Genomic DNA, 9,950 nt, shown 5'->3' on the forward strand with positions numbered 1-9,950 from the left:
GCCTTAAGGGGTGGCATCTTCATGCAAATATTTGCAAAACCCCCCTTGGAGAGATCTATGACCGATCATGGTAGATTGCAGATGCATAGAGATAATTATCCTAATCTCTAGATCAACCAATGAGTTGATTGATTCTAGACAAGGCATCCAGTTGAACCTTATCAGTGCATTTATGTCAACTTGAAATTAGGGTTTGCGAGGTTAAACAGGGCAAATGTGAATCATTTTCAGAGAGTTTTTTAGTGGCAAATCTTTCCCAATTGGTGAATTCCACGTGAATAGTCTGGGGCAACATCATGGTCAAATCGCTTGGAATTTTGGGGTTAACGGTACACTGTAGAATCTGGCTTCACCATAGACCACACACCGTTGACGTGCATTCCCGTAATATTCGCCTGAAATCACTCGAATGTGGGTATTAGATCACCTCTGTTATTCGCCAACAATATTAAAATGACCACATACCAAGGACCTAATTCGCCAATGGTAAATTAAATATTCATTGCACGAGTTGGCCAAATTTGCCAATATCAATTAAAACATTATAAGCATTTGAGGACCCATTTCGCCCCACTTAAATTAAATGTTCATTGCACGCCCATGCAATTCGCCAAAAATGCAATTAAATTAAATGTTCATTGGAAAATGTGACGCCCAGGCCCCGCACAATTCGCCAAAAATGCAATCATGGATTGCTATAAATACACTCTTTCCTACACTCTTTCTTACAATTTATTCATGTCTGATTAGTAAATTGGGAGCTCTCGAGTCTCAATTTGCATTACGCAAATTGAGTTGGAAAGTCGAAGTTCATTCACATTGTAGGGTGGAGGGCCAGAGTTACAATCTTGCAACACAAGCCCAAGCATTCCTGATTCCTGATTAAGAGAATTGAGAAGGCATAAAGGTGAGTAATCATTTCTTCATACTTGATAGCATTATTTTTAACTTTTAATTCATAGTGAGAGGTCAAGACTCAAGATGTCACTGTTAGACATGGGTGAGACTCCTCAAGGTGGTGAAGGGATTGAGATGTCACACAAGGGTGAGACTGAGACTCCTCAAGGTGATGAAGGGATTGAGATGTCAGAAAAGGGTAAGACTCCTCAGGGTGGTGAAACTAAAGGGATTGAGAGGCCATCAAAATGCCCAAAAATTAAACTTAAAGATACTACCATAAAGTCTGTCTTTGGAATTGGCAAATTTTCTGGTCCATCAACTTCTGCAGTTGCAGAAGCCATTCATAGTAGCTCACCACCACCACAAGGTGGGATTGTCATTGAGTTAAATGCATCAAATGAGGATGACAATACTGACATGATAGAAGATGTTGTAAGGGATACACACAATGAGATAATTCACTCGGAAGCAAATGCTAGTAGCGAAGATGATGTTGGTAGGAAGAAAAGAAAAAGGAAAGTAAAACTAGGGGGAGAGTGGGAGATGACAAGGAGTTTTAAGATTGATTGGGTAGCAAAGTACCCATTCATTGAACCGGTCCCAAACAATGATGAACAACCAATAGAATGCAAGTGTAAGATTTGTAGCTAGAAAACTAAAACAGAGAAGAAGATGTAGCTAAAGCTTGACACCATCGAAAAGCATGTTGGTAAGGTTTATGAAAACGGATTATAGACAGAAAGGAAACACGAGTAGTAAGATTGAAATCAAAGGAAGAATGTCTTCATGTTAAGTATGCTGCAAAATATGATGAGCACAACCACAAAATGACATTGATTAGTAATAGTGGATTTGGAAATACAATCAAGGCTGGGCTTGAACATGCAACGAAAGATGCAAACCTAGCAGAGACTATTCAGATGAGTGTTGTTTTTCATATTATGTCGAGAGGGCATCCTATGAAAGATTTCCCAAAATTTAGTAATTTATTATCTTTTTTGAATGTTCCTCACTATCGTATGTCATATTGGTCAATAAACACTGGATGGGAAATGGCAAACTATCTCGCTGAGGTGGAAAAGCAAAATTTACAAGAGAGTGTAAAAGAGTCAAATTTCATTTCATTATCCATAGATGAAGTTACTGCGGTAGATAACACTGCTTGGGTTTGTATGCATGTGTATACTATAAAAGAACACGTCCGTCGAGCTCATCTACTCTGTGTTCGTAAAATGAGGGGCAATTAAACAACAGAAAATTTATATTTGGAAGTTAAGAAAGATTTGAATGAAATTGCTGGTATGGATGACTTGACAATTGCCAAGAAGTTGGTGTGTGTTGGAGCTGATGGAGCTGTAGTAATGCAAAGTCAAAGGATCGGTCTTTGCGCAAGATTACAAACTAGTATTGCACCATACATGGTTGGCATTCACTGCATGGCCCATCAAATGATTTTAGCATATATAATTGTAAGAAAGTTCCCTACAGTGTCAAAAGTTGAAGATTTGGTCCACGAGCTCCACTCATACTTCTGCCAAAGTCCTAAACATTTTGCAAAATTTCAGATTTTTGCTGAGGGAGTAACAGGAGGAAACAACCTTCGTAGGGATGTTGAGACCAGATGGATCTCCTTGCATGGACCAGCGGAATGAGTTCTAACAGAATATCAATCCTTGATTGGACTAATGTATGAGCAACGCCTCACAGTAGAAAAAGCTCCTGATCTCTTACATAAGTTAAGTGATATAGAAACTCTATTAACTTTAGCTAGTCTTCTCCCCATATTGGATTCAATGAACAAAATTGTTAAGAAAGCCCAAGACAGAACTATGTACATCAATGAGTATAGCACTCTATGTAAAATGACATGCTTGAGCCTGGATGGTCTATATTTAGATCTAATAGGGCGAAGCCCAAATTTTTTAGGTGGCAGATAATTACAGATTTGAATCATGCTGAAAATTTTTTACATTTCAAAAAATGAGTTATGTGTCTTTGTAAAAGGATTTCAGATACCAATGCACCAATCTAAAATGGGCAAGCGAGGTAGAGAACTACCAGTTAAAAAGGAAGATTTTGACAAGATTGTTAAATGTGTTAGTGATAACTTGATGTCTATTGCATATGAACTTTCAACTGAGATTCATGAAAGATTCCCTCGAGAAGAAATACTTGAAGCCATGGGTTGTGTGTATCCTCAATTTTGGCATTCAATTGGAGATAATCCAAATGATGCAAAGATGTATCATAAAAAACTAGAGGAATTGATATTGATATTTTCAAAAGATGCATATTGCAATGGATAGTCAATAGAAGGAATTTTAAATTCAGATCATCTTAGAAAATAATGTAAATAGTTTGCATTGGTTTTGAAACAACTGTTGGTTAACTTGGAGAATCCATTTGAGCCTGGATCAATCACAAGGCTTTGGAAAAGGATAGATCAAAATGAAGCATTGCGTATTGCAATACCAAAATATTTAAAACTTGTTGATTTATGTCAAACAATGATATTGGGGTCAGTGGAAGATGAGAGAGTTTTTAGTGCATTAGGGCTTTTGAAATCAAAGATCAGAAACAAATTAGACAAGAATTTGGAAACTTGCTTGAGGTTGTTTGTAACCCAGTATAATGTTAGAGATTTTCCATATGATAGGGCACTGGCAATCTGGAATTCCATGTGTGAAAGACAAGGGGTGTGCAACACTTTAAAAGCTGGTGGTGCTACTGCTAGTGCTAGTGTTGAGACAAATGAATATGATGGATCGCAGACTCAGAGTTAGCATGAAGATGAAGACATTTTTGAGTACCCGACTCATAATGAAGATGAACCTATTAGTACTAGTCAGTTTCCAGATCTTGAGTCTATTTGGGATATAGCAGCCTCGAAGTGAGTCACTGAAGTGAATTAGCAGTCAGTTTATAGGTATTTATAATTATACTACAGTTCTTGAGTCATATTACAATTTCAATTTACAAAATTGCAATACTATAGCTATCATTGATGATTTTTGATATTATATTCCTTGAATTTGTCAATCAGAATGGATACTTATTTCATATTTTTAATTGTGAATTTGAATTATTAGTAAACAATTGAATTATTAGTAAATTGGTATTTGGTTCCACATTATGTTGAACATGAAATACAAAAAATTGTATCACAAGATCCATAAAATTATTCATATTGCATAACTATTACTGCTAGAACCTTTCTACTGTTCTATATTAAATGCTTAACATGATGTTCATGACGATTAGGGTTTTGTGTTTGGTTTTTGTCTTAGTTGGCTAGTAAACCAAAGTTGTCATCCTCTCTTTATTTGTCCATGTCAATGTCAAGTGTGGTCAAATGGTTGGTCAGACATGTTTAATGTTTTATCTCTAACTCACAGATAAATTTCATGTTTAACAATTTAAGTGGCAACTTAGCGAGTGTTGGTTTGGGTTTAAATCAGGAGGTCTCTAGTTTTTTGAGTCTTAGCATTTTATCTTAGTGAGATGGAGATTGTTAATGAAATTGCTTTGGTTGTGAGGTCTCGAATAGGTTTGATGCCATGCATTATAGCTGCGAGAGTTAGCGAGTAAGTACTAAGTCATTAATGGTCTGTGTGCCACTGCTCGCGCCTATTTATGATGGTAAATTAACATAAAACTTCAATTTTTGTTGGTACACATTGGGTCGCTGCAGCCAAGAGATAAAAAGTTTGAGATTTTATGGTTATCGCTAGCTCACAAGTCCTTTATCATTAAGTCAGTTTAAGTCACGAGCTTGCGAGTACTGGGAGATTTTAGTTGTCGCTACCTCGCAAGATGTTTTGCACTTGACCATTTTATGTTGCGAGGTTGCGACTGGGTGTGATTTTATGTTGTCGCAAGGTCGCAAGGTGTTCGTGGTTAAGTCAATTTAATTTGTGATCATGTGATGTGTTTCTCGCAACTTATTTGGTTTCATCTCTTGCTCATAGGTTTTGAAGTTGTTTAGCATTTTAAGTTGCGATCTGGCAACAGGTAAGTTTTGGTCTATTTTTTTGGTCATCGCATGCTCGTGGGTTTCTAAGTCTTAAGTAAAAAAGTGTTGCGAGCATGCGATGGTGGTTAAGTGCCTTGTTGTCATGGGATCACAAGGGTTTAAGTCAAGTTAATTTTCTAGTTGTGAGCTTGCGATGAAATAAGTTATTTTGTTAGATTTGTAGTGGTCGCCAACTTGCAGGTAAAGAAAGAATATTACAAATGTTGTTGCGAGGTTGCGACTAAAGGGCTTGATGAAGATCAATGGCTATCGCTCACTTGTGAGATTCTTTGAGGATTCGTAAAAGGGGTTGCAAGCTTGCAATTAAGAAGATTTGGTAGCATTGTCGCTAACTCGCCGGTTCCTTTCCAAATTGTTATAACTGGTTGCGAGTGTGCGATTAAATATGGGGATTGACACGTGGACTTGTTTGTCGGGTTCTGTAAAAGTTTTGAATGGCAATCGCCAATCAAATGCCACACTAGCTACTACTAGTTCATGCAAGTGTGGCAATTAATATTAATGAGACTTGAGAGAAGTGACGGCGCCCAAATACCATAAATTGCATGATCGAGCTAAGATTTTGACATTTGTATAATTGCATTAATGCCACACTAGCTAGTTCATGCAAGTGTGGCAAATGGAAATTAATGAGACTTGATAGAAGTGATGGTGCCCAAATACCATTTTATGTTGCGAGGTTGCGACTGGGTGTAATTTTATGTTATCGTAAGGTCGCGAGGTGTTCACGGTTAAGTCATTTTAATTTGCGATCATGCGATGTGGTTGGTATCACAACTTAGTTGGTTTCATTGCTTGCTCGCAGGTTTTGAAGTTGTTTAGCATTTTAAGTTGCGATCAGGCGACAGGTAAGTTTTGGTCTAATTTTGTGGTCATTGCATGCTCACGGGTTTGTAAGTCTTAAGTCAAAAAGTGTTGCGAGCATGCGACGGTGGTTAAGTGTCTTGTTGTCGCGGGATCACAAGGGTTTAAGTCAAGTTAAGCTTCTAGTTGCGAGCTTGCGATGAAATAAGTTATTTTGTTAGATTTGCAGTGGTCGCCAACTCGCAGGTAAAGAAAGAATATTACAAATGTTGTTGCGAGGTTGCGACTAAAGGGCTTGATGAAGATCAACGGCTGTCACTCACTTGCGAGATTCTTTGAGGATTCGTAAAAAGGGTTGCGAGCTTATAAATAAGAGGATTTGGTAGCATTGTCGCTAACTCACTAACACATGGACTTGTTTGCCGAGTTCTATAAAAGTTTTGAATCGAAATCGCCAATCAAATAGAAGGGCATGAATTCAAATTTCGCTCGAGTACTTCAGCTTTGAAGTTTGAAATTTTAATTAATGCCATAGTAGCTAGTTCATGCAAGTGTGGTAATTAACGAGACTTGAGACTTGAGAGAAGTGACGATGCCCAAATACCATAAATTGCATGATCGAGCCAAGATTTTGTATAATTGCATTAATGCATTCTATCTTCGAGGTAATCTAGTGAATTGAGCTCTGCAACAACGTTGGAGAATTTAGAGTGTTGGGTGTGGGAAAATTTCAGAAAATTGGTTAAGTTTTTCTCCTGCATCTAAAATGAGCCAGGCGACGAGTGGAACTGGAGATTCCAATCCCAAGCCCCAGCCCAAGGCCACAACAAGTGGAGCAGAAGGACCTAGAGGTTCCAAGGCCAATGCCACTAAGGAAAAGATGGTTAAGAAATACAAAGAAGAATTTGTAGATTTGATGCCAGGGACTTTTGTTGCTTTGAATACAAATGATTTGGAATGGAGAGATTTATGGAGCCAATGCAAAAACCCTACCACACTTAATATCACTGGTTTTGTTCTGTTTCATTATTTCTGGAATAATAGGGTTAAGGTTGTCCCAATGTCAAACCCTTGGGATTTAAATATGGCAAAGTTAATTGTGCCAGATGTGTATGTTGATGTGGATTTGATCAAAGAGTTGGCCAAATGCTATTGCCCAGTATCTAGGGTAATCAGAAGAAAGAACCAGTCTACCCTATTTTCAATTAATAGAGCTAGCTTTGTTGAAGCTTTCTAGATTACTGGTGCTGCATGTACAAATATAGATTTGGAGCGGATTGCAGAGGATTATGACAAATACAAAGGTGTTATTAAGAAGCATGCAATGCCCAGATACATGCCTAGGGTGAATAGGAAGCTGGTTATAATTCCAGAGAGTATCGAACCACCATTTGACATCACACCTTTCCACCATTATATGCATTGTACAATCTATGGATTATGCAGAGTGTTGGGTTTTGATGGAGATTCAACAGTGTCAGTTGAATTACTGATGATGGCTATGGACATTCAACACCTAGATGTTAATAAAGATTATAATTATGTGCATTGTGTGGTTGAACACATTCATAATTCTCTAGTTTAAATTTAGAGTGGTGCACCGAGCCCTACATTCAAGCATTATTCATTGTTGATGCATTTAATCTTGTTCTATAATGTTGAGTTCATGGATAAAGAATTGGAGCTTTTCGAAAAACAATTGGGTTGTCTTAATTCCAATGCAAAGATGGACCCAAGTTTGGGACAATAGTTCTCCTCATTCTTCTTTCCTTTTCTTTGAAAATTGGATTGTTTCGCCAATTATGGAAATGCTAGGAATAAATAGGGAACAATTGTGAATTAATGTTAGGAGAGTTTTGAGACCTTACCATTATGTTCCAAACTGGTTTGTTTCATATAACTAGGGGGACTTAATTTTTTTGATAACTTTACTGTGATCAGAGTCTATGGGTGTCCTCAGCTTCCCCATATTTTACCAAAATTTGTTCCAATTTGGATTGCTTTTATGGAGTTTATTTGGCAATTGACCCTAGTTGAAAAAGAATACCTTGAAAAACACAAGAATGGTTCTCTTCTTCCTAGGTGTTGGGTTGCATCTGATTTTACCATTAGTAGGAGTTCCTTTGATGAAGTAAACAAATTCCTTAAATAGTATAGGTTGGTTAATGGTGCATCTAGATTCTGTGATCCTGAACAATTTATTAAAGTTGCATTGCCAAAAATGACACCTTGGGCCACAATAAAGGACCATGAACCATTAGATGATGAAGATGTGGTTAGAAATTTGCTGAGAAAAGATGAAGTACAAGAAAGGAGAAGAAAATGGAAAAATTTGTTGAGAGTTGAAGCATAATTGAAGGCTGCTGACCCTAGTTTCTTAGTTTTTTGCCCTGATAGCCCGTACCTGGAGAGGATTAACAAAATGCTGAGTTTATATGAAACTCTGATCGAACAAATGCCTCAAATTCTAGAAGTGGCTACTCAGTAGCAAGACCCCAAAGATGGACATTCTTCACATGGCAAGAGGCCACTTAGTGTGTCTATTGATGATGTAGAGAGTGGGGATGAAGTTCAATCTACCTGAGTGCTAGCTGCAAAGAAACAAAAAACCAATGAGGTTGGTACAATTTCGAGGAGAGTCCCTGCTAAAGCAATTATTACAGAACAAGGACAATACTTTCATCAAATAAGGACACATCTCAGAGAAGCAGGGCATAATGAAGAACAGGGAGAAACAAACGAAGCCCTTGCTCAAGGCTTTGATGAGCATGCGATGTTGTCAAATGAGTTCATGAAAGATGATGACTTTATTAAGTTAGATGAATTTAAAAGTTTTTTGACAAGATTGAAACAAAAACAATTAAGAGAAAATCTGATCATAGAGGAAGCAAATGAAGAAAAGAAATAGGAGATCATCAAGGCACTATAGGAATATGATCCTGACATGGAGCAAATATACGTGCAACAGGCAAGACAATTGATTAAGAGTACTGGTATGATTATGATGTCTAAATGGGATATCCAGGCTATTTTTATTATTGATCATATTAGGAAGCAAGAGGACCCAATGTTTAAAACTGAATTTGAAATTGGAGATGTGATAAGAGGACCAGGATTTAATCCTAAGTCAAAGACACTTGCTGCTTGGTCTTTGGCCCCTTCTACTCAAAATCCCCACCTTCTAAATATCCAAGTAGAAAAGAAAGCTGACAGAATGATTTGGAACTTGTAGAACACAACTAACATGGAGATTGCCTCCTTTTTTACTCAAGTTTCTTTCATGAATTTATCAAAAACAGAGGATTTGAGAAGAAGATACACAAAAACATATACCCAATTGATTGCATTGTCTAAAAAATATGAAGAGACACTGATGAAGAAGAGCACTCTGGAGGAAGAGTTAGTGGAGTTGAAAGAAAAAATTGCAAATGAGCCCCTTCCAATACAGATTACAGAACAAGTACAAGAAATATCAGCTGATATGACAGCAAAAATGGAGGAATACACAGGGAAAATTGAAAAGCTTGAAAAGGGACAAAATGTCAAGGCTATCTCTGTTGTGTCAGGAATTCTGAAACACAGGATTAATCTATTGAAAGGAAAATTGATGGTAGTGCATGATTTGAACATTTCTTTGAAAGAGGCAAGTAAAACATCCTCTAAGGCTGTCGCTTTTCTTGGACCTTTTTTCAATGTTTGGTTAGGAAGAAGCAGATTAATGGATAAGCTAGATACAACAATGATGTATAGTGATGAGTTCCCTCCCAAGATCAGTGACACTAAAGACATGGTGGAGGTAATGAATGCATCTTATGCATTTTTCATAGGGAAGGATGTGCTTATAAATGAAAAAATGCAGACATTTGGAGAAGGTTATAGTAAATTGGTGCCTTCAATTTATGGTAGTAATGGATATTTGAAATCAGTTTCTGATTGGACCAGCGAATTTGATTTAATTCTAGAGCAAGAAGAAATAATCAAGCATGTAAATGAATAGGTTGATGCTGATTTCCTTAACGGTATGCTTGATTCACTGTTCAAGGTTGAGGTTGACCATGCAAAGTTTATTGTTGAGTCCAGGACAATTACATATGCCAGATGGATAGATTCAGTTGCAAAGTTGGAAGAGGTAAAGGCATTCAGTTGGCCAATAGACAAAGAGGTGGATAGGTGGCAAGCCATGCCAAAGCCAAAGAAGAAATCTCAGGTTGAG

The sequence above is a fragment of the Cryptomeria japonica genome, chromosome 7 (assembly GCF_030272615.1).
Source record: "Cryptomeria japonica chromosome 7, Sugi_1.0, whole genome shotgun sequence".
Classification (NCBI taxonomy): domain Eukaryota; kingdom Viridiplantae; phylum Streptophyta; class Pinopsida; order Cupressales; family Cupressaceae; genus Cryptomeria; species Cryptomeria japonica.